This window comes from Monodon monoceros, unplaced genomic scaffold (assembly GCF_005190385.1).
Source record: "Monodon monoceros isolate NGI ecotype Baffin Bay Population unplaced genomic scaffold, NGI_Narwhal_1 Super_Scaffold_18, whole genome shotgun sequence".
Classification (NCBI taxonomy): Eukaryota; Metazoa; Chordata; class Mammalia; order Artiodactyla; family Monodontidae; genus Monodon; species Monodon monoceros.
Genome location: NW_021703774.1, coordinates 137,792,587 through 137,817,287, shown reverse-complemented (window position 1 = coordinate 137,817,287; position 24,701 = coordinate 137,792,587). Strand labels below are relative to the sequence as shown.

Here is a 24,701-nt window from a genome sequence, read left to right as displayed (position 1 = left end):
TTGAATCATGAGAGATGAAAACGAGGAGATTCCCTCACACCCCTGCTCTCAGGTGAAGGTCAGAGTGACGGGAACGTTAACGTACCTTCTGGAGAGAAAGAAAAGGTGCAAAGGTGCTCAGGGCCTGAGGACTGGGGAGAGGGGAGGGGACCCACCAAAGTTGGTGGGGACCGAGGGGCTTCCGGCTCCCGGGAGGCGTCGTCGGGGGCGGGCCGGGGGCCCGAGGGCTGCGCAGGGAACACGGGGCCCCGCCAACGCCAGGCCGCGCTCCCTCGCGTTCCCTGCAGCTCGTGCCCGGGCGGCCGCCGCAGTCCCCGCGCCGTAGCCGGGCGTGGGGTCCAGGGGGCGCTGTGGCCCAGCGGCGCCGGCGGCAGGAGCGGCCACGGCGACGCTGGAGGCTTCACGGAGGATCCCCGCTTGCAGCACCTCGGTTGTCCCGCCGCAGCCTTGCGCCCCCGGCCCGGCTCAGCGGCGCTCCTGCGGGATCCGCGTGGCTGCGGCGACCCGGGAGCCCGATGCGGCTCGGCGGGCGCTGGGCCTCAGCAGCAGCGGCAACCACAGCTCCTTCAGGAGTGGGAGGCTTCGCGGCGGCGCCTGGGGCCGGGCCGGTGCCCTCCGGAGGAGGCTGTCTGCTCAGGGACGACCCCCACGGCCATGCTGAGGTGGCGGCGGCCGCTGCTCGAGGTGAGTGTGGCGCGGCGCGGCGGGGTCCCGTACTCGCTGGCCTTCGGCCGCCCGGGAGGGTCCTGGGCAAGCCCTCGGGCCAGGCGGACGGGGCGTCCTGCCGCTGCGGCCGCCTCCCCCACCCCGCGGCTAGGGGGGGGGGCCTCAGCCCTTCTTTCTCGCGTCCCCCGGGAGGCCGGAGGCGCGTGGGGGGCGACTAGGCCCCGCGTCGCCGGGAAGCCCTCGCCCCGGCCTGGGCTCCGGGGCAGCCGGGTGTGTGGAGCGGGGGACTGGCAGGGTAGCTGGCACCCTTCGGGTTGGCCCTGGTGCCGGGCCGAGCGCAGCCTCTTACCCTGGGCCCCGCACGTACATCCCGGAGGGAGGCAGAGGACGCCTGTTTGCGAACAGCCTGGGCTTTTCCGCGCCCCATGCTGAGTCCCGCAGAGTCCCGGGGGGAGGGGCGGGAGGGCAGGGAGAGAGAGAGAGCGCAGAAAGTGCGGGGCCCTGAAAGCCCTAGGAACTCCTGGAGTGTCATTCACCCACCTGACTTGGCTGAAAACAACCGTTTGCGTCTTATTTGAGGTGAAATTTCATCACCTACCGGTAGCTCATCTTTGCCTTCTTCTGTTACATTTTGCTTCTAAGCGTGGTTTGCCTTGGAGAAAGCCCCCTCCCAGCTTTGCGATGTTAAGTTTCCTAGATAAATACAATCAGAAAAATATCTTAAAAAAACAAAACACCAAAGGTCTGGTCTCCCGCCCCGCCATGAGAGAGTGTAAATATTTTAATGCCTCAGTCCTCGTTACAAAATTGTCTCCCTAAATAGATCCATAGGATAGATGACAAGAGGATTTTAAAAAGTCATGCTAATAACAGATAACTGATAGAAATAGGACATATTCTAAATTTTAGTAGTTAAGTGATTTGTTCTGGTATTAATTTTAAAAAAGTTAGTGATTACAGTTGGTACCATAAGTCAGATATTTGGGTGTTTGTGGTTTATGATAAATGTGGTTCAGGTTATTCTTGTTTCCCATTATGCATGTGAAGGTTGTAGGATTAATAAATACTTATAAAACTTTTATAATCCTGAAAAAAATATGCTTATTGTAGAAAGTTCAGAAAGTACAGAGAGGTACTATGCCAAACCTCAGTAAATATTTAATAATGGGGGAAAAGTCACCCATAATCTCAGAACATTTTGATGGTCATTTAAAGTTTAAAATGGGCTGGTATTGTTGGTGATTAAGTTATTATCTCTGTATTAGGTTCAAAGTTAACTGTTCCATTTTACTGTTGAACATCCAGTCATTTGTATAAGACCTATAAAAATGTTTTACTAAATTACATTGCAGTCATAGTTGAATTCATCAATTAAAACAGAATAACATGGGTAACTACCTAAAAGACCCCTGATTGACCTTCTGTGCAGCATGTGAATCTCCAGGTCTAGGGAGGTTTTGGGTATTAAAGGTTTTTTGGGGACCTATCCTGTTCGATGCCATAGCCTTGTATTGTTTTTGTAAAATTTTTGCTGAAATATTTATAACTGTAAAAAAATTGGCTCCATTAAAAAATTTGGGAGAGGTAGATGAATTTAGGGTTAAAAAAATTTAATTCAGTTCTTAGTGTGTCCCTAAAGACTACAAACATTAGAATCAGCTAAGAGTGCTTATTAAAATATGCAGATTCCTGGCCACTTGAATCAGAATTTCTAGAGATGGTGGTGGCCCAAGGAGCTTCACTTTTATCAAGCTCCCCAGTTATTAGTCCTACTAAAGTTTGAGAATTACTGGTAATAAGTTTAAAGTTAATTAACCTTGTCAAACTGAGTGAAAGTATCTGTTTTCTAGCAAAGCTATAAATCTTAAGTGGCAATACAGTCATTTCTTATAGCGACAGATAATGGTGGTAATCTTAGAAAAATCATATTTCTAGGGACAGCTGATTCAACCAACAAACATTTATTGAGAGCCGTTTCTGGTAGCTGTGGTGTTACAGAAGGATACCTGACCACTTACCTTGGCTCTTAATCTTGGACTTCAATGCAGATAGTTATCATACTTATCTTGCAAGGCTTTTAGGATAAATATATCTGAAAAAGCTTTGTGATCTGCGAAAGATCTTTATAAAGTTTTAGCTGTTAATATTAAGTGCCAGGTCCTGTCTTTGGTGTTCTGAGAAACACAAAAATGACCAGGGTCTGTGCTAGCAGCTAGCTAATTGTAGAAGCAGGACATGTTTAATTGACTGTTTTTTTAAATAAACTTATTTATTTTATTTATTTATTTTTGGCTGCGTTAGGTCTTCGTTGCTGTGCGTGTCCTTTCTCTAGTTGTGGCGAGTGGGGGCTACTCTTCTTTGTGGTGTGCGGGCCTCTCATCGTCGTTACTTTTCTTGTTGTGGAGCATGGGCTCTAGCCGCACGGGCTTCAGTAGTTGTGGCACATAGGCTCAGTAGTTGTGGCTCACGGGCTCTAGAGCACAGGTCAGTAGTTGTGGTGCTCGGGCTTAATTGCTCCGTGGCATGTGGGATCTTCCCGGATCAGGGCTCGAACCCGTGTCCCTTGCATTGGCAGTGCATTCTTAACCACTGCGCCACTAGGGAAGTCCTAATTAACTGTTATAAGGCAGAGTCAGGTAAGTGTTGTAATTGAGTGGAACATGCTGGATCTCTATTTAAGGCTTCTATGTTTAATCCAGTAGCTTGCCCTTTAAGAATATTAATAATTTTTATGTATGGTCATTCCTTTTTCTTCTAATTCCTGATTCAGTGTTTTATTCTTTAAGGAGAAAATTGTATATGTTGCCTGGTGTATATGTTGCCTTACTCCTTGAGAAAGATGGTGTGAGTGGAGATGATCCCATTTCTTCCTGTTACATTCCATTCAGTAAACTTTTATTTGGCACCTGTTATGTGCTGGCCGCAGACTAGTTGCAGGGCACAAAGCTTCTTTAAAAGATGATTGCTTGGGGCTTCCGTGGTGGCGCAGTGGTTGAGAGTCCGCCTGCCGATGCAGGGGACACGGGTTCATGCCCAGGTCCGGGAAGATCCCACATGCCGTGGAGCGGCTGGGCCCCTGAGCCATGGCGGCTGAGCCTGCGCATCCGGAGCCTGTGCTCCGCAGCAGGAGAGAAAAAAAAAAAAAAGATAACTGCTTGGATTTTTAACTTAAATTCTCATGTTGCTAAAGGGATAGTGTGTGTGGTGTGTTTTGTGGTTGTTAATTGCATGATGTGGTGCAGAATATGGAGTCAGATGTGAGTACGAATCCTTCCTGCAATCTTACTGCACTCTTATAGCAATGTGACATTTAGATCCTGAGTTTCTTCTTATGTGCTATTGGAGTAATGGTACCCCTCAGTAGTCAGGGCAGTAGAACAGGTTCCATGAGATAAAAGTAATCAAAAGCAGGGGCTTCCCTGGTGGCGCAGTGGTTGAGAGTCCGCCTGCCGATGCAGGGGACACGGATTCGTGCCCCGGTCCGGGAAGATCCTGCATGCCACGGAGCGGCTGGGCCCGTGAGCCATGGCCGCTGAGCCTGCGCCTCGGGAGCCTGCGCTCCGCAACAGGAGAGGCCACGACAGTGAGAGGCCCGCGTACCGCAAAAAGTAATCAAAAGCAGTTAACTCAGTGTCTGTCACATAGAAGGTGCTCAATAAATGCTCAATTCCATTCCTCCTTTTGGAGAAAACAAAAAAAAACCCCAGGCATTGGAATTTCTGTGTGACTTAAAACTTGGTAGCTTTAATTTTTTAGAGAATGAGTTTACTTTTGGAAGTTTTTGAAATTTTTGATAGAAAACAATTTTGATCTTAACTATTACACATATTTTCCATTTCATTTTTAGCAAATAAATTAGCTCTTCCCTACGTCTAGCTAATAAATTAGCCATTCTCTGTGAAAATATATTTGTTACATTTTCAGAGTTTTATTCATTTTTCAGTTATTCATTTTCAGTTTTACATGATCTTTGATTTTACTTGTGTGTACCTGACTTGCATTATATAGAACAACATTCTTAATATATAATAATCAGTGAAAGATACATAGTTGCAGTTACCAAATAGAAATAGTTCATATACTTAGTTTTCAAAAAGCAGTATCAATTTATTAAACTTACATTATTTAAGAATTGAATAATCTTCAAAACATAGACTTTTTCTTACATAACTGCAGTAGATTAGAACTAGATTTTTATAACCTGTCAGATATGAGGTCCAGTCTTTTCTTATAAACTGTATAACCCTGGACAAGTTTCTTACCCCCTTTAAGCCTCAATTTATTCTCCTATAAAACGAAGCTGATAATCTTATAGGATTATTGCGAGGATTAAATGATATAATATGTAAGTCAGAGCTGTAATTCAGTCCACGAGTCCTGGTAAATCAGTGTTACCCTTGAAGTGGAAAATATACTTCTTGTTTACTTCTGTTTGAAAGACCTTGAAAGGTCATTATTTATGGAGTTTACTACCAAGAATATAAAATCAGTATGATCAATTTGTATTAGAGATTGCTAAATTAAGGAGAAACCAAGGTATCAGTATTAGTATTTTAACTGTGTAGTTAGTAGAATGTCTTCTACTTTATAATACTCTGTAAGTTTTATTTAATAAAATAATTTAAATGTTATTTATAAAATATTTCCTGTTAAAATTTTTTCTTTTGAATTATTATAAATAGCCCATTCACAGAACTGAACTATTAGAAAAATTAAAACAGTATATACTGTTTTGTGTTTATGAAGTACTTTTTGAGAGCTTTTAATAAAATAAGGTAAAGATGAGGAAATTTCTTTGGACACACTGAAATCAAGAAAAAGGCATTGAATTCATATTGGGCAAGGGAGGCTTAATGCATGTTGATGAGGCTGTTGAGGTGTTCAGGATTTTATATTACAGACCTCTTTGTAAAAATCCTAAATTTTTTTCTGTAAATTATCTTTTAGTTTAAATTTCTTACATTTGTTTATTTAAGCTTAAAAATGCTTTTGCGGCCCTAGCTTTTGACCATACTAGTTTCTTTAGTTGATAATTCTATAGTGAGTTATCATCTTTTCAACTTTCTGGTTGTTTACGATAATACATCCTCAAGGATATGTGACTTAATATCGATGATGGTAGTTCTGTTGCATTTTTAAAAATACTGAAGTAGTAAATTCATGCCTTAGATTAAAAAAATTAAACTTAAATGGAAATTTGTTAAAAATTCTTTATTCTTTTTTATTTTGGCTGCATTGGGTCTTCGTTGCTGCGTGCGGGCTTTCTCTAGTTGCTTTGAGCAGGAGCTACTCTTTGTTGCAGTGCATGGGCTTCTCATTGCCGTGGCTTCTCTTTGTTGCAAAGCATGGGCTCTAGGTGCGCGGCTTCAGTAGTTGCAGCACGTGGGCTTCAGTAGTTGTGGCCCTCGGGCTCTGGAGCGCAGGCTCAGTAGTTGTGGCGCACGGGCTTAGTTGCTTCATGGCATGTGGGATCTTCCCATACCAGGGATTGAACCTATGTCCTCTGCATTGGCAGGCGGATTCTTAACCATGGCGCCACCAGGGAAGTCCCAAAATTCTTTATTCTTGTATGTAGTATAGTCCCCTATTGTTTGTTTCCATTTGAAATATTAAAGCTTTTCTATGAGGTTTTATAGGACATAATTCGGAGTCAGCAATAATGACTTGCTAATGTTTCTAAAGCTTTTGCAAACTAGTTAGGAAATTCTGCAGGGAACCATTATTTGAGCAAACAGAGCGCATTTGGGGCCTTCATTCTACATACATTGGATCAGCCACAGTGTTTTCCCATTTGATTATGATCACTTTTAGATCTTTTAATGCTGATTTTGAACTGAGTGGGCTGAAAGTTATACAAGATTGTATAACTGGTTTGTTACACAATCTTATAGTTGCTTTGGATGCCGTAATTTCTATATAAAGCTATAAAAAACAGCAGTTCTGGAGTCTTTTTGCTGGTATTAATGAAGAGGTAAGCATTTCTGTTTGTAACAGTTCTCTTCTAACCTCTCATGGTAGTTTATCTACCAGAATTTGTTTTATTAAAATGAAGAAAGAGTAAATCATATGTTATTATTATTTCAAAACACAACAGAGCCTGTCTCAGAATTCTGTTTATTAAAATAAAGAACGAGCAGTATCAAAATTTTGTGAAAATATTCCATCAGGGTTTATGTAATTTTTAGTCTCCATTTTTCATTTTCAATTGAATGAGAGAAACAACCTCTAAAAAGTAATTGAAGTAAAACACTGCCAGTTTGAGAAAAAATTTAAAACTTCAGAATACATCATCTAGACCTTTTTGTAATTCTGGTGATGTAATAGCTGCCAAAGTTTTTTGTTTTTGTTGTTTTAAAAAATTAGTAGCTAAAGTAAATTATTTTTGAGATTGTTGTGAGGTCACTCTTGGAAATTTCTGCTCAATGGTTAAAAAACAAGGTTAAGATTCTTTATTCTGGCACAGCCCTTCATGGTCTGGTTCCAACCTAATCCATGGGGTCTACTATTCATTGGCCAATGAGTATTGTATCATATTATGCCTATAATAAACCTCTAGCTTGCCTGGGCATTTTATAAAATGTGTGTGGCTAAAATGGGAAGTAAAATATAAAATGTAGCTGCATGCCCCATTATCCAGTCCTCCCAAGATTCCAGGTTTACAACATTTTCCTTGATTTCTTTTGCCTTTTATTGCTTATTTGTGTAATGTAAAAGTTTTGTCAATGGTGTGCTATCTTTCTGGTAGGTGTTTCATGTCTGTTATTTATAATTCTTAAAATGATCCTATAATACCCATGGTATCATGGATATTTTACAGCTGAAGGAACTGAAGCTGGGAGAGTTTTATTGACTTTCCTAAGCCCACATCCATGATTCAAACCATATAACTCTGACTACAAACTCCACACTCTTTTTCATCATGTGAACTTCCCCATGTGTTCTGTATTTGTTTTATTATAAGATTTTCCATAGTGCTTTAGGAAGTATTCAGATTAGAAGAGCACAACTTTAGTTGATTTGCCTTTGAAGTATGCTATTGGCATGTAGCAATTTGTATAAAAAAGAAGATGTGTATGTGCATGTATTTTGGGAATTTCTCCTTTCATATACTTATTTTTGAAGTAGATAAATGCCTGCTTTGTGATTATTATATAAGTATACTAACTGACCTCTGGACCTCATTTTTCTGATCTGAAAATGAGTGGTGGTCTAGATGTTAAGGCCCTTTCCACATTTAATATTCTATTCAATATTTCTAAAGAAGAGCTCAATGAAAAGATAAGATGGCATGTGGACAACTCTAGGCAATGGTGACTAAATGTCATTAATGAAGTAACAGCATGGGGGGGCAGTGGGCTGTGGGTAGTGGCTGAGGAAGATAGGAGAATCAAGACCAAAAGATTGTAATTTACATAAAAGTTTTCCCTGTAATGACTAAAGAGAATATATTTCTGAATAAAAACACAACTCTGGAAATTAGCTGGATGAATAGTTTGTGACTGAGGCCTTTTCCCTCTACCTGTTATTCCCTGTCTTCTGCCCTTTCTTGTGATGTGTTTATGTTTGTGAAAAATGCATATAGAGCTGTGTTATATGAAAATAACCAGATCAAAAGTAGCACACTTGAAATAATTAAAGCTTTCATATTGCTCATAAAGTGGGAATTCAGTAATTAAAATGTGGACCCATTGTTGTAGATCTTAAGAGAATTTGTTGAGAAAGCAAAGGAGGGCATGTTTTGCATTCAAAAAGGATAAAATGCATTTTAGTGACAAAACTTTTATATAGCCTACCCACCCTGGAGGTATTAGAGATGCTAATATTGACGTGTAGGTAATCAGATGATGTTTTGACTGGTTGGAAAATTGTTACCCAGCTAGAAAATTGTCATACTTTTCCTTGTTAGCTTTTCTGCAGTCCTTGGATCAGTGAATCTTGACTTAGCAAAGAAATCATCCTCGACCAGGAGCAAGGAAGTGTTCTTTAGTCAAATACAATAAATTTGTTTTTTTTTTTAGCATACTAGATCCCTCAGGTAGAGATTTGTAACTGCACATTCGTATTTTAAAAACTGAGGAGTAAAAGTAAAGAAATTTGTTTCACTTTATTTAGCAGTATATTACCCAGACTAATTGGCCGTGGAACCCTTTTTATCCACATAATAGTTAGTAGTACAGCTTTTACTGATCTAGGTCAACTTTTATCTGTTTTATAAAGCCTCACCCTCACAATATCCATGGCTATTTGAACCCTCTGGTGATCAGTCCTGATTACTTCCTTCATTCTGTTGTTGGTTACTGCTGATTATTAGAAAATTTCTTTTGTATTTAACCAAAGATCTGCTTTTCTTTAACATCTATCCTTTTGTTGTTTTCTTCTCTAAAATTATACAGAATAAGTACTCATTTTCATATCTGAAGCTGACAAGATAATATCTTGTCTTCCCTGGCATAGTAATTAAAAGCTCAGACTTTGGAGTTTGACTGCCTGGGTTCAAATTTTAGTTTCACTGCTTTTGCCTTGTGATCTTGCGCAAGTTAATTAATGTCTCTGTGCCTCAGTTTCCTCATCTGTAAAAAAGGAATAACAGTAGTACTTTAGTGGACTAAATGAGGTGATCCTTATAAAGAGTTAATTACAAGGGGGGGCTTCCCTGGTGGCGCAGTGCTTGAGAATCTGCCTGCTAATGCAGGGGACACGGGTTCGAGTCCTGGTCTGGGAGGATCCCACATGCCGTGGAGCAGCTAGGCCCATGAGCCACAAGTACTGAGCCTGCACGTCTGGAGCCTGTGCTCTGCAACAGGAGAGGCCGCGATAGGGAGAGGCCCACGCACCGCGATGAAGAGTGGCCCCTGCTTGCCACAACTAGAGAAAGCCCTCGCAGAAATGAAGACCCAACACAGCAAAAATAAATAAATTAATTTAAAAAAAAGTTAATTACAAAATGTGTTGGTTTGGTCCTCTGGGAAGCATTGATATTTTTCTTTTGGCTGTGTTCGGTCTTCGTTGCTGTGCGTGGGCTTTCTCTACTTGCGGTGAGCGGGGGCCACTCCTCGTTGCAGTGCACGGGCTTCTCATTGCGGTGGCCTCTCTTGTTGCGGAGCGTGGGCTCTAGGCGCGCGGGCTTCAGTAGTTGTGGTGTGTGGGCTTAGTTGCTCCGCGCCATGTGGGATCTTCCCAGACCAGGGCTCTGAAACTGGCTCCCCTGCATTGGCAGGCAGATTCTCAACCACTGCGCCACCAGGGAAGTCCCCCCTGGGAAGCACTGAGATGGAGTTACTAGTGCAAGGGATTTTTATGGGGGTAGGTAATAGAATGCCTGTGAAGGGAAACGGAGAGGAAGCTGAACTGACCAAGGAGAACCTCAAGTCTGTGATGCAGATCTGGAAAAAAAATCTTGGACAACCCAATAAGAAGCTCCAGAGCAAAAACTGCCTGTTAGAGGAGTCCTGCATTAGGAAGAAATGGCCAGGTTCTAGAAAATCCTCTGTGTTTAGTCACTGGCTAGGAGCTGCCCAAGGAGAGTGTGGACTCCCCTGGAAAGCTGAGAAGAGTTCTTATATGCTGCAGCTGGAGGCTACTAGCTAACTGTATTACTTGCACCTGAATGTGGGTTTTTTTTGAAGGGAGATCCAGGTGATTGCCACAGTCCCTTTCTTACGCTGTGTGGATCTGTGTCTCTAAACATTTTCTGAGAGTAGCTCCTCCATTTCTGTGGACCTCTCTTCCTAATGGGAAAGTTGAAAATAGGATAGTGAGACAGGCTTCAGCCTCCATCTCTGTAGCTGGTCTCCACGTCACAGTGGTTCTCTTTGTCTCCTCCACTATCCAGTCTGAATTCTTGCCATTAGCTATAATTTCTGAAGTTCTTGGTGGTTTGTCTAGTGGTATGACCCAACCCTCATTTTTTATTTAAAATTTTATTTTTGGCTGCGTTGGGTCTTTGTTGCTGCACATGGGCTTTCTCTAGTTGCGGTGAGCGGGGGCTACTCTTTGCTGCGGTGACAGGCTTCTCATTGTGGTGACTTCTCTTGCTGCAGAGCACGGGCTCTAGGCACGCGGGCTTCAGTAGTTGTGTCAGGCGGGCTCTAGAGCACCGGCTCAGTAATTGTGGTGTCCGGGCTTAGTTGCTCCGCGGCATGTGGGATCTTCCTGGACCAGGGCTCGAACCCGTGTCCCCTGCATTGGCAGGCGGATTCTTAACCATTGCGCCACCAGGGAAGCCCCAGCCCTCATTTCTGAGGGGTGTGAGAACCATGCTCTTCTCAGGCTGGAGTGGTTGCATTTGTCTGTTCACAGTCACAGTTGGTCAGGGGAGTATCAAGTGGTACCCAAATGGATCATCTGAATTCCAGATATACTCCTTGATCCCATTATGTAACAGCAGCCCTACTTCACCTGAGGATGAGGTTTAATTAGCCTCATTGTGGTGATTCTACTTCTTGTCTCCTGGTCGTGGGATACACAGAGTCCCAAATTCCCAGGCTGCAGCTGTAATTTATATAGTTCAATATGATCCTTGATATGTCTCCTGGTAAAAGTGTGCCTAGAACCTTCAACTTTTTTTTTTTTAGCATCTTTATTGGAGTATAATTGCTTTACAATGTTGTGTTGGTTTCTGCTGTATAACAAAGAAAAGCAGCTATATGTATACGTATATCCCCATATCCCCTAGCCAGTTGGTCAGCTTGAGGCATAGTGCTGTATTGGGGGTTCAGTGTCGCTCATTGGTTGGATGTTCAGAGTTGGCAGTAGCCTGATTGGGCCTTGGTAAGTGGGCATCCATGCCTCCTTCTCTGCTTCCATCTTCATTTCTTTTACAGTGGCTTCTCTGTTCATGTTCCCATCATGCCAGTTCTGGGTGGCTAATGTCAGCTGTCTGAGTCATTTTGTCTATCTGGTTGTTCATTGTCTCTTCTGCATTGGATGCTTTCTGATGGGCATTAACACGTGAAAAAGATTTTCACACTTTATGCTCACTCCTGTATGTTCATTCATTTGCCTCCGCTCATATCTTCTTGCATCCATTGTACAGTCTTTTTCCTTAAAGACCCCTAACCAGGTACTCAGTCCATTTGCCATTGCCCATGAGTCTGTATATATTCTCATCTCAGGCCACATTTCTTTCTACAGAAAGTACATCACTTGAAGCTCCATCTTAGGGAGACTTTGCCTTTCCACTGTCATGGTCACCCCTAAGTGTGGCTGTAATGAACCTGTTGTTTTTTCTCAGCTTGCATTCACGTACTGAGCTGACCTATTTATAAGCCAAACTTTGGCTTTTATGTCCCCCTTAACTTGGTTGTATAGGATCCTCCAAACAGCTATAGATGTGAGCTGAGGAAGGGTGCTGGCACAACTGTGGTGTCAGGGAAGTCTTGACTGCCTACTTATGTAGCTTACATGTGCCCTTTGGTTCTGCTTGGGTTTGATTTTTTTTTTTTTTTTTTTAGACAAGTCTCTACCTTTATTGGCCAGCAGGCTACTTAAGGGGGATGAAGCGGGAGGAGTGGGTGGCCCCAATGCCGGGCCGGCCGTGCTTCACAGGCTTGTAGGTGATGGAGAACTCGCCTAGGTAGTGGCCGATCATCTCAGGCTTGATTTCCACCTGGTTGAAAGTCTTGCCATTGTAGACGCCCACCATGCTGCCCACCCTCTCGGGCAGGATGATCATGTCGCGCAGGTGCGTCTTCACCACCTCCGGCTTCTCCATGGGCGGCGCCTCCTTCTTGGCCTTGCGCAGCCGCTTCAGCAGCGAGTGCTGCTTCCTCCGGAGGCCGCGGTTCAGCCGCTGCCGCTGCCGCGCACTCTGCAGCTGCATCAGCTGCTCATAGGACATGTCCAGCAGCTGGTCGAGGTCCACGCCGCGGTAGGTGAACTTGCGGAAGGTCTGCGTCTTCTTCTGCTCCACTTCCGCCATCTGGTCGGCTCTTCAGAGCTGGGTTTGATTTTTGATGTACTATTTCCATCTCATAATGGATTGTTACTTAGCTCACTTGAGTTTATGACTTGGAGAGTCCTGTTGAGCCCAGCTCATTATGGGCAGTTCTGGACATATGGTGCCCAATGGTCAAGCGTTCTATCTTTTCCAGAGCCCAGTAGCACAGCAGGAGTTGTTTTTCTAATAGCATGACTTTTCTGCAGAACTCCAGGGGCCTGCACTGTAATTCTCCCACTTGGGCTTGCTATAAAGTCTATACTGTGTCTTTCCCCACCATTTATACCTCCAATAGCATGGGAACTGCTTGCACTACAACCTGGACCTACTGCAGAGTTGTTTACTCCAGTCAAAGCTGGCAGCCTTTCATATTACTCAGTACATGGGCCACAGCAGTGTATAGAATGTGTTGACTCTAGAATCTGAAGAAACCTAGCAGACCTTGTGCTTCCCTTTTTTTTTTTTTTTTTTAATAGTAGGGATGCAAGATGCAGCAGTTTGTCTTTTGCTTTGGAGGGAGTGTGCTGGCATAACCTTAACCACTGGATTCCTAAAACTTCACTGAAATGGCAGATCCCTGAATATTCATAGTTTTTCTCCCATCCTTTGGAGCACATATATCCTTCAGCATGCTAGCCATCTCTTGATCATCTTGCACGATCAACATGATGTCACTGATTTACTAGATTAGTGTGCTATTCTGAGTTCAGATCTCTTCAGACTATCTTAGGACAGAGTGGGACAATTAATGTAGCCCTGAGGCAAAACTGAGTGTATACTGTTGTTGACTCCATGTGAAAGGAACTATTTCTGATTGGGATAGAAAAGAACTCATTTGCCAAATCAATGGCTGTACGCCATGTACCTGAGGCTATGTATATCTGCTGTAGCAAACATATTACATCCAGCATGGTAGCTATGGTCATGGCTGCTACTTGGTTGAACTGTGGTAGTCTTCAATCATTCTCTAGGATCCAGCTGGTTTCTAGAGAGGACAGACTAGTGAATTAAACAAACATATGAAAGGGACCACTACCCCTGCATCTTTGAGATCCTTAAGGGTGGCGCTAATCTCTGCCATTCCTCTTACCTCCATCCCTGACACAATATTTTTTTGATTTACTGTTTTGGCCAAGGAGTGGGGAGACATTTTTAGGTCTCATATGGCCTTTCAGTTGCTAAGTATGCCAATCCCGTTTATGTATTCAGGGCCTGGGAAAATAAGTGCTGGGTGGGTCAGTGGACTGTGGACCTACCATAAGCTAGACTTTGGCCAGAACTCTATTTCTTACTTAGTTCCTATATTCCTTCCCCTGTAACTGGGCCATAATTATGTTCCACGTTTCTAGATATCAACATTAACTCAGCCTCTGTGACCGTTAGTTCTTCAGATGTCTGGGTATTTTCCTTTCCCCACTATACCTAAATAGTCACCTGAGTAAATAGTCATAGGTCCCTTTGGGGAAATATATATATATATATATATATATATATATATATATAATTTGTTGTGGGGTCCTTACTCCTGGGGACCCATCCATCTCTTTAAGTCCATCAGTCTGGATCTGAAAACTGTTTCAGGTCCAGGAATTAGGCAAGGGATAGTAGCTTTTTATTGAGGCAACTACTCTCAGTCTTGTGCTTATCTGTTCTTGCCTTGCTTTGATTGTGTATATATTAATAAGCAGCACTGTTGTTGATTGCCTGTCTATTTTGCTCTAATGACACCAAGTTCTGTTAGCTCTCTCCCTGGCTCCCTGTGGGTCAAGCTTTATTGGCTGTCTCCCACCTTGCAAGCCATGATGATAGTGTGGTCCATTAGCTTCTGTTATTTTGTGTTTTTTTAATAAACTTATTTACTTTATTTATTTTTAGCTGCATTGGGTCTTCATTGCTGTGTGCAGGCTTTCTCTAGTTGTGGCGAGCGGGGGCTACTCTTCGTTGCAGTGCACGGGCTTCTCATTGCGGTGGCTTCTCTTGTTGCAGATCACGGGCTCCAGGCACGCGGGCTTCAGTAGTTGTGAGTGGGCTTCTGTAGTTGTGGCACATGGGCTTAGTAGTTGTGGCTCATGGGCTCTAGAGTGCAGGCTCAGTAGTTGTGGCGCATGGGCTTAGTTGCTCCGCGGCATGTGGGATCTTCCCGGATCAGGGATTGAAACCATGTCCCCTGCATTGGCAGGCAGATTCTTAACCACTGCACCACCAGGGAAGTCTCTAGCTTCCTGTTTTAAGTGCTACCACCTGGCTGCTCTTGCTTCAGAGCCCCATCATTGCCATCATCAGTGAACCAATTTCTGTGACAGCCTCTACTATAGAGGAGAGCCACCACTTAAATTCTTAGTGATGCTAAGGTCTGTCTCACCAGTGTATTCCTGATGGCCTTGGTGTGTGGTGTGTCTAATCGGCCCTCTTATGGAACATAATTGTCTGGTGGGTCTTATGACCTCACATAATATATCCACTCCAGTGTTCCCCCTTTCCTGAGCCTTTAATCCCATTATCCTTTCTCTGCCATGGTAATTTAGGCATTTCACTTTCATTCAGTGTGGGCTGTATTTTCCAGGCTTCTGGGAGTCACCCTAGCAGTGAGTTACGAAACCCTAAGTCCTTGTCACAGTGGTAATCCCCATATTCTGAGACAGTGGCCTTCTACCTCCCAACCAAACTTTACCTTATTCAGTAATGTTTTGGCCTCCTTGATTAAGTACTCTCAAAATCCAACACTGGGTATCCTCACTGATTCCGCTGGTATATGCTGGCTAATTCTTGCAGCAACTTTGTGGTGGTGTCTCTTTTCTCTCTTATCAGGCCCAAGATGTCCTTAACAGGGGTAACATTAATTATTATCATGGCAACCAGGAGTGAAGGTGGGGGGCAGATCTTTAGGGGAGCTCTTGTTGCCTTGCAGGTGAGAGACCTCTGAAGTGTATTCCTGCACAGTGGGAAGTGCCAACATCATCTCTGCAGACTCTGGGAGTGCAGAGGAGTCTGGAGAATCAAAATCTTTGGGGGCAGCCATCTTAGTTGTCCCTACCCCATCTATCAGGCTTCCATGTTTTCCAAACCAGGACCCTGACCTTAGTATAACAAACCTGCCCTGACTGAGCATTCAGTCATCTTTGAAGCATTTCTGTCTTTAACTATCTTTTTCTGCTCTTTCACTGTAAGTGATAAGGACTTGTTTGTGAGCTACCAGAGAGCCCTCTGGCTTTCACACTTAGTTTCCAATTGTTAGCTGCCCTTTCTAGGGAGTCAGTACAGCTGAGAGCCAGCCATTCCATTGTTCTTATTTGTATTGTTCACCTTAGACTTTTCAGACCTCACAGTCATTACACCACATGGCATGTTCCTCTTTTTTTAAAAAATTTTTTTAAAAAATTAATTAATTAATTAATTTTGGGCTGAGTCGGGCCTTTGTTGCTGCGCATGGGTTTTCTCTAGTTGCAGCGAGTGGGGGCTCCTCGTCGTTGCAGTGCCTGGGCTTCTCATTGCTGTGGCTTCTCTTGTTGCAGAGCACGGGCTCTAAGCCTGCGGGCTTCAGTAGTTGTGGCTTGCGAGCTCTAGAGCGCAGACTCAGTAGTTGTGGTGAACGGGCTTAGTTGCTCTGCAACATGTGGGATCTTCCCGGACCAGGGCTCAAACCCGTGTCCCCTGCATTGGCAGGCGGATGCTTAACCACTGCGCCACCAGGGAAGCCCGCATGTTCCTCTTTGGAAGCATTATCCCAAAAAAGTTTTAGCACTTTTCCCAAGAAGGTTTTAGCATTTGGGCCACCATCTTGTTGCCCGGGGCTGTCTGTGCCTCACATACCACCCAGGATGAGATCCTATTGCTGGTGGGACAGTACGTGATCTAGTTTCCAAACCGCATTCTTACTTTCTGCTTTCTCAGTCCATTTCTGGTACCCCCTGTGCCAAGTTGAGTTCTTCTGGAAGCCGATGTCAAGACAGAGTTAGGAATACAAGAGGTACAAGGGGGGAGGGGGAGGATTCCTATGAAAGGAAAGGGAAGGAAACAGAGTTGGCAGGGAGAGCCTCAGAGTGTGATTCAGATCTGACAGAGTCTCAGACTCAATGAGGGCTCCAGAGCAAAAATTCTTCATTTAGAGGGTCTGTATTTGACAGAAATGGCCAGGCCTTAGTGCCGTGATATGATCAGCTGCCCAGGAAGAGAGTAGTAGTCTCAGCTTGAGAGCTAGGGATCCTGAAGAGACTATAGCTGGAGGCTGCCAGCTGACTTCTAGGCTATGCTATCAATTATTGGAGGGTTGGAAGCGTATCTTGTATTTAACCTATATCCTCGTTGAATCTTCTTGTGCTATTCACGCTCTTTTTAATTCCCTCTTTGAAGTACATTCCATGGAAAAAGTGGCTAGTTGAGTTTGCACATCCAACGATTGTGCAAATGCCTTCTTAAGACAACCGTCACACTTTGGCATGCAGCAGAAGTGCCTTATTTGTACTTCCCATTTTTTCACACAGATCATTAAAAAGACATTTACTCAAGAGCTCGGGTTTAACAAAATTAATATTTTTTATTGCTTCATCGATGAAGTGAAACTGGCATTTTTTTAAAACTGAGAGTGCATGGCAGTGAAGAATATGACTACTAATGAAATTTGGTGTTGCCGCCTTGATTCGTGCTAAAGTGCAGACAGTTCTACCCACCACTGCTTTTGCACTGTGCAAATATGTCCATCAGTACAAATGTCAATACAGTGAAAAAGGCATACTAAGCTGTTATATCTTAGTGTTATTATGAAAAAGTTTTTTTTTAATTGAGATGTAATTCAGATATAACAGTTTCAGGTGTAAAACATAATGACTCAATATATGTATGAAAATAGTTTTGACCTTATATACTTCCTGGAAAATCTTGGGGATCTCCTCGAGTCTGTGGACCACATTTTAAGAACCACTTAGAGTAGTCTAAACTCATTCCATTTTGTGCTTGGATGCTTTCAAGCAGCCTGAACTTTACTTTATAAGATTACCTAGCTTGTTTTTAAACTTTCATAACAGCCTGGTTAGATAAGCTCTATTGAATGTTTAACTGACTTAATCATTAAAAATGTTTTGATATTGCTTAGTCAGCACCCTTCCTTGTTTTTAGTCCGAATGCTTTACTGCTTGCTCATACCTATTAACTCTACCCTGATGAATTAAAAAAAAATAGTTTTAAGGTTTGCACTCCATACTTAACTCTGAACAAATCTCTTAAAAAAGTGCAGCAGTTGATCTTTTGACATTTAAATCCTGTGAGATTCTTGCAACAAAAATCCTTGTTTCTCTAGCTCCTTTGGGAAAAGGTAAATAAATTTAGGATTGGTGAAATATTTTTAGCAGACTCTTGAAATGAGAGCAAGTAGAAGTTTAGTTGCATTGTGGTATTATGTGCATTTTGTCATCATATCATACAGTGGTTTCTGTGAAATTTGGGGCTGCTTTAGGAGTGAGATGGGACTGCTTTCATTTAGTATAGTTCTTATTTAAGGGGACTATTAAAATCTCTCATAAGTGGAATTTGAAAATAGAAACAAATTAAGCTTGTGTTACATATTAGATTCCTGAAGAGCAAATTCTAGATGGATTATCAGGATTCCTTTAGTATACTGAAATTGTATTTTATTGATTTTTATTGGAAATAATTGACAGTTGGTCAGCCTTCATCTGATTCCTGCATAAACCTCATCTACTACTCTTCCACTCACTTAATCTTCTCTTTGTCCTTCCTCTTCCCTCTTCTTGGAACTCTTTTCCCCTAGATATTTGTAGAGTTGCTTCCTGACATTTAGGTATTGACAAAAATTCATCTTCTCAGTGAGACTTTCTCTATGTATAAAATTGTAACCCCCAATCTTTCCTTTTCTTCTTAAATTTTTCTCCTTAACATGAATCATCTAGTTTACCATATACAGTATTTTACATGTTTATGTTGTTTATTCTCCATTTCCACCCATTAGAATGTAAGCTCCACAAGGGCCAAGGTTTTGCCTGTTTACTTGCAGCTTTATCCCCAGTGCTTAGACTTGTGCCAAGAACATAGCAGGTGCCCAGATGTTGGTTAAATGAATATTTATATCATATAAATATGAATTCTATGTAGATTTTGATTGTAATTATATTTATTGTAATGAGATTTGACTGAAAATCTTGCTCTTATGAAGTCTTTGTATCCTAGCTCCCTCTCCTCTTGTTCTCATTTTGATCTCAGCCTATAGCAAGCTCTTATATATATGTGTGTGTATATCTATGTATATTGTTTAAGAAGATTTTTTAAAAAATACTTCTTTCCCCTTTTTTTCCAATTCTCCCAAATCTCACGTCTCTTTTTTTTTTTTTTTTTTTTGCGGTACGTGGGCCTCTCACTGCTGTGGCCTTTCCCGTTGCGGAGCACAGGCTTCGGATGCACAGGCTCAGCATCCATGGCTCATGGGCCCAGCCGCTCTGCGGCATGTGGGATCTTCCCAGACGGGGGCACGAACCCGTGTCGCCTGCATGGGCAGGCGGACTCTCAACCACTGCACCACCAGGGAAGCCCTCATGTCTCTTTTAATACTCAGTTCAATGCTTTTCCATGAAGCCTTTTCAGATTATTCTAAGCTGTAATGATTTCCTCTAAGTTTTTATAATATATTAATATCTGTACATCCTTTACATTCTTTTTTGAAGTTTCTTTCTTTCTTTCTTTCTTTTTTTTTTTTGCTGTGCAGCTTGCAGGATCTTAGTTCCCCAACCAGGAATTGAACCCAGGCCCTGGTAGTGAAAGCACAGAGTCCTAACCACTGGACCACCAGGGAATTCCCGCTTTTACGTTTGTCATGTAATTTTTCTGAATTCTGACTTGTATTTTGCATTTTTACCTAACTTTTCATGAGTGTATGTCTTCCTAATTCTCCACTACATATTCATAAGTTTTTTGAGAAAGGAAAATTATATTTCTTAGTAGTGCCCAGTGAAGTACTTTACATTCATTCATTTGCTCATTTGACGACAGTTATTGACACATTTACTCTGGCAAGACTGTGCTTAAGTTTTGAAGATAGAAAGAGGAATAAGACATCCTTGCTATCAAAGAATTAAAGGGCTAGTTGGGAAGGCAAATATGTAAATAATTAAATGCACCAGGTTCAGCGAGGACGATCAGTTCCACCATGGCTTTACTGAAAAGGTGATGCTTGTGTTCAATATTGAAAAATTAGTAGGAGTTTTCCAGGAGGATAAAAAAGAGAGGGACATTTTAAGCAAAGGAAACCTTGCGCACAAACATGTGGAAGTACGTGAAACACGTTTTATTTGGGGAACTGCAAATAGTGTGGTATGGCAGTTTTGAGTGAGGACAGGAGAGGAGGTGGAGACCTAGGCATGGAGCCAGATGATGAAAAGCTTCATATACTATTTAAAAGAGTTAGATTTTTAAATTTTAGGTAGGGCATGGGGAAACCAGTGAAGAGTTAAAAATAGTAGACCAATTGGTCATTGAGCTTCTAGAACAATTATTTTGGTGTCAGTATAGCAGATGGGTTGGAGGAGAACCAGAATGGATACAGGTATACCACTTGGGAAACTATTGAAATCTAAGCCAGAGATGGTAGTATGAATTAGGGTAATAACATCTGGGATAAAGAAGAAAGGTTGGATGCAGGATGTATTTAAGACTTAGAAATGTTAGGATTGTTTGGACATTGTTGATGAGGAGAATGGTTCCTAGGTGTCTGGCCTTGGATTATTGAATGTATGGTGAAACCTTTACTTCTGGATGCAGGAGGTATAATAGGTCTTAGGGAGTAGTTAAAGCCACAAGAGTGGATGAAACCATCCAGTGAGAACAAGTAGAGTGAAGAGAGAAGAGGTCTGAGAACATGACTGGATAAAAATCATGCTTACTAGACACACAGGGGGAAAGCCCACAAAAGGAGACAGCGAAGGAGAATCAGTAGAAAGTACTATCAAGTTTTGTAGGAGAAAGGAAAGAAAGGCTTTTTTAAAAAAAATTAATTTTAATTTTGGCTGCGTTGGGTCTTCGTTGCTGCGACAGGCTTTCTCTAGTTGTGGTGCACGGGCTTCTCACTGGGGTGGCTTCTCCCTGGGATGGCTTCTCTTGTTGCGGAGCATGGGCTCTAGGCCCACAGGGGGCTTCAGTAGTTGTGGTGCACGGGCTTAGTTGCCCCGCGGCATGTGGGATCTTCCCGGACCGGGGCACGAACCCGCGTCCCCTGCATCGGCAGGCAGACTCTCAACCACTGCGCCACCAGGGAAGCCTCAGAAAAAGTTTTAAAAAGGTGTGTTCAGCTGTGTTGGTTCCTCTGGATAGGCTAAGATGAGGCTTTAAAGTGTATATTGGGCTTGGCAATTAGAAAGCATTTAGAGCAGTTTCAGTGGCTAGAAAAGAGAGTGGATCCGTCAATTTTTTTTTTAAAAAGCACTTGACTGTGAAGGGAAGGTGAAAAGGCAGTAACTAGAGGGGAATGTAGAGTTGAAGGAAAGGTTATAATGCTTGCTATTAAAAGATTAAAAGATTCCTGTTATTAAAAGATATCTGAAGATATTTATAGACCATTAGAGGAAGAAGTTGAAAAGACACAGGGCAAAGACACTCAGTGCTTGTTGGAATGTAGACTGGTTTCAAAATTAATTGATGTGTGTATTGGGAGATAAATTAATCTCCAGTTAGCTAGACTAATTATGAATGTTTAGGATATATTTTTGTTAAAATTTATTAGAATAGCAACCACCAACAAATAGAACACTCAAAGTCAATTTTAGAAGTCAGTAGTTAAGAGATTTTCTACACTAGTTCCTTCATTGGACAGATGAGTGAATTGAGATCTAGGTTAGTACTTTTAAGTTATTTAAGTCTTTTAAGTTATTAATTTTATCTAAAATTAATTAAATTAAGAAGCTTATGTACTTGAATTTACTTTTTCAGGACCAGTCTTTTGTTACACATATGCTTGTTTAGATAAAATACTTCCAATTTTTAAGATTTTCTAATTACACATGTGACTTTAGAAAATAACAACAACAAAAGACCAGCCTAGGGCTTCCCTGGTGGTGCAGTGGTTGAGAGTCCTCCTGCCGATGCAGGGGACACGGGTTTGTGCCCCAGTCCGGGAAGATCCCACATGCCGCGGAGCGGCTGGGCCCGTGAGCCATGGCCGCTGAGTCTGTGCGTCCGGAGCCTGTGCTCCGCAACACGGGAGAGGCCCGCAAAAAAAAAAAAAAAAAAAAAAAAGAAGACCAGCCTAGACAAGTCAACATGCGTACTTTAAAAAGAATGACTTATGCAGGAGACTCATGCCTCAGATTCCACATTCACCTCAAATATCTCTTTTGATCTTTCCGACTTTCTGTCAGCTGGACTAAATGCTGTGTCTCTGTATACCCATCTGTCATGGATTATATTGTATTGTCAGCCCCTCCCCCCATTGGGCTGGAAATTTCTTATTTTCAGAGCTCTTAGAATAGCTCTTGAGCATATATAGTAGGTGATTGGTAAATATATTCTTTTTTTTCCAGGGGCTATGCCACGCAGCTTGTGGAATCTTAGTTCCCTGACCAGGGATCGAACCGGGCCCTTGGCGCTGAAAGCACGGAGCCCTAACCACTGGACTGCCAGGGAATTCCTAAATATGTTCTTGAGTAGATATATGCTTGGATGAATTCATAGACTGGACAAAAAGATAGACTTTCCTTCTGTTCATGCATGAATTTGCCAGTGTCCAAGGCAAGGAAATGTCCTAAACCTGCAGAGGTACCACTCTCACTCTGGATAAGTTTCAGCAGTCTTTGAATTTATGAGCTTTATTTTCAGTGTTTAGGTGTAGTAGTAGTAGTCTCCCCGCCTGCCACCCACTTGAAGCTTCATAATCACATGTATTTGTTGAGTTGTCTGCCCTCAGCCTCCATATTTATAATACTGGATGTTTCAAAGATATAATTGACGTAAACCAGTGTCTTCCTTACCAGTTATGAGTTGTCTTTTATTGTGAAGATTAGCCAGAAAATGTGTTTAAGTTTTTGAAAATTGTGAACATACTTTTAGAATTCCTTTATTGTTAGGTGCTTTCCCTCTTCTGTTATTCTTTTAGCTTTGTCTTCAATACAAGCTTGTCAGAGCTTTTCCTTTTGTAAAAATAATTTTTAAAAGACAGTTAAAGTAGGGGTGGATGGGGCTGTAGACAGGACATCATGGAGTTTTATAAACTCATGCAACTGTTAGGTAACTTAATACAGTTTTTATCCTTGGGAATATACCTTTCTAGCTGGCAACTTTAGGTTATTTCATGTTTCTGATTGTCCTTTTGGTGTTTCTTTAATGACAAGTGTGGATGCCTCCCTAGGGGTTCTTATTTTAGATTGCTTAGGGTGGTGTTAGAGAAAGTGTTACTTTCGCTCAGATATTTTTTGTAGTATTTTAAAGGTAATATTAAACAGGTCAACATGACATTTTTGTGGCTTAACTACTTTAAAAGCGTTAAGGAAAATAATTTTGAAGTCAGCTTTTTCAGATTTATTTATTTATTTATTTTTGTCCTGCTCAAAACCAAAATTCTTTCTTGACTGTCTAGGAAGATTATGACTGATAATGATCCTTTAGATTTAAGAAGTTACTAATGTTCAGTATAAAAGAATTGATAAAAAGCTTTGTAAATCCATTGATATACTATTTTTTGTTTTGGGGAGTAGAACCTTTTAGGTCTGTCCCTCTAGTACAGCACCACATGCCCATTCCCAGATTTATGCTCTTCTTAAGAAGTGTTTGATATTTTAATCATCTTACTTGTCCAGCCTTTTCATTTAGGAGGTAATAATTGTACCTTACAGAGTGCTTTCTCTTTTGATTTTCATAGCAATCAAGTAAAGGGTTAGGGCAGATAATTTTATTATCCCCATATAGGAGGAATTAAAAAACAGGTAAAAAGAAGTTAAACAACTTTTATAAGGTCACATTATGCTAAAAGATTGTAAATTCACACGGAGAGCCTTATTTTGACAAAATTGTCAATGCTTAGTGTAGGTACTTTTCATGAAATTACAAGCTGGGAAATGTTGTTCAGGAATGTCTAAAATTCCTTTGCTTAGCGTTGTTAGACATTTCATATTAGTCCCTGATAAATCAAACAAATAAAATATGGTATTTATTGAGTTAGAAGTTTTAATATAGAGCTTTGCTAAACACTTTAAAATCCTTTGTTAAAAATAAAATTGCTTACTTCAGCATTTATCATAGTTGGCATTTGATGAATGTTTTGAAGAATATGATTTGATTAAAAATAATAGGGCTTCCCTGGTGGCGCAGTGGTTGAGGGTCCACCTGCCGGTGTAGGGGATGCGGGTTCGTGCCCCGGTCTGGGAAGATCCCATGTGCCGCGGAGTGGCTGGGCCAGTGAGCCATGGCCGCTGAGCCTGCGCGTCTGGAGCCTGTGCTAAAGATTTGAGGAAAAAAAAATAATAGATTTGTAGTTTTGTACAAAAATAGTTTTGTAGCCCTTAAGATGAATTTGTTGTGAGAGTACTGGTTGTTAATTTTCCCATTTTATAATTGAAGATTCATTACAGTGGCTTTTTTTTTTTTTTTTTTTTTGCTGTATGCGGGCCTCTCACTGTTGTCGCCTCTCCCGTTGCGGAGCAACAGGCTCCGGACGCGCAGGCTCAGCGGCCATGGCTCACGGGACCAGCCGCTCCGTGGCATGTGGGATCTTCCCGGACCAGGGCACGAACACATAACCCCGGGCATCGGCAGGCAGACTCTCAACCACTGCGCCACCAGGGAAGCCCTACAGTGGCTTTTATATGCTAGATTGATGGACATGGCCGAGCATGCATGTTAAGATCAGGCAGATTAGAAATAATAGTTATTTCTAGTTTTATTTTAAAAATAGCTTTATTCAGTCATAATGCACATACCATAAAATTCACCTATTTAAAGTATACAGTTCAATGGTGAGAGTTGTACAACTATCACCACTAATTTTAGAGCAATTTCATCACCCCCATGGAAACTCCTTTCTGATTAGCACCCATTCCCTGTTTCCTTTCATCACCCTTCCTCGGTCCCTGGTAACCACTAATCTATTTTTTGTCTCTATGGATTT

General features: G+C 42.1%; 1 protein-coding gene and 1 pseudogene across 4 annotated transcripts in view; one reads left to right on the top strand and one right to left on the bottom strand.

Annotated features, from left to right (window-relative positions):
- The first annotated feature begins 388 nt into the window (after nt 1-388).
- ZFYVE9 (zinc finger FYVE-type containing 9) overlaps nt 389-24,701 on the top strand; it is a 185,176-nt gene continuing 160,863 nt past the window's right edge. For 2 of the 3 annotated variants that reach the window (XM_029227521.1, XM_029227518.1), the window contains exon 1: nt 389-684. The gene's annotated coding sequence lies outside the window, so the exon portion shown is untranslated. Of the gene's footprint in view, nt 685-1,169; nt 1,246-24,701 lie in introns of those variants that run through there. The other variant, XM_029227520.1, reaches the window with a different exon arrangement.
- On the bottom strand, nt 11,878-12,597 carry LOC114898288 (annotated as a pseudogene). The gene has a single exon (XR_003794319.1). The product of XR_003794319.1 is annotated as a 40S ribosomal protein S15 pseudogene (transcript).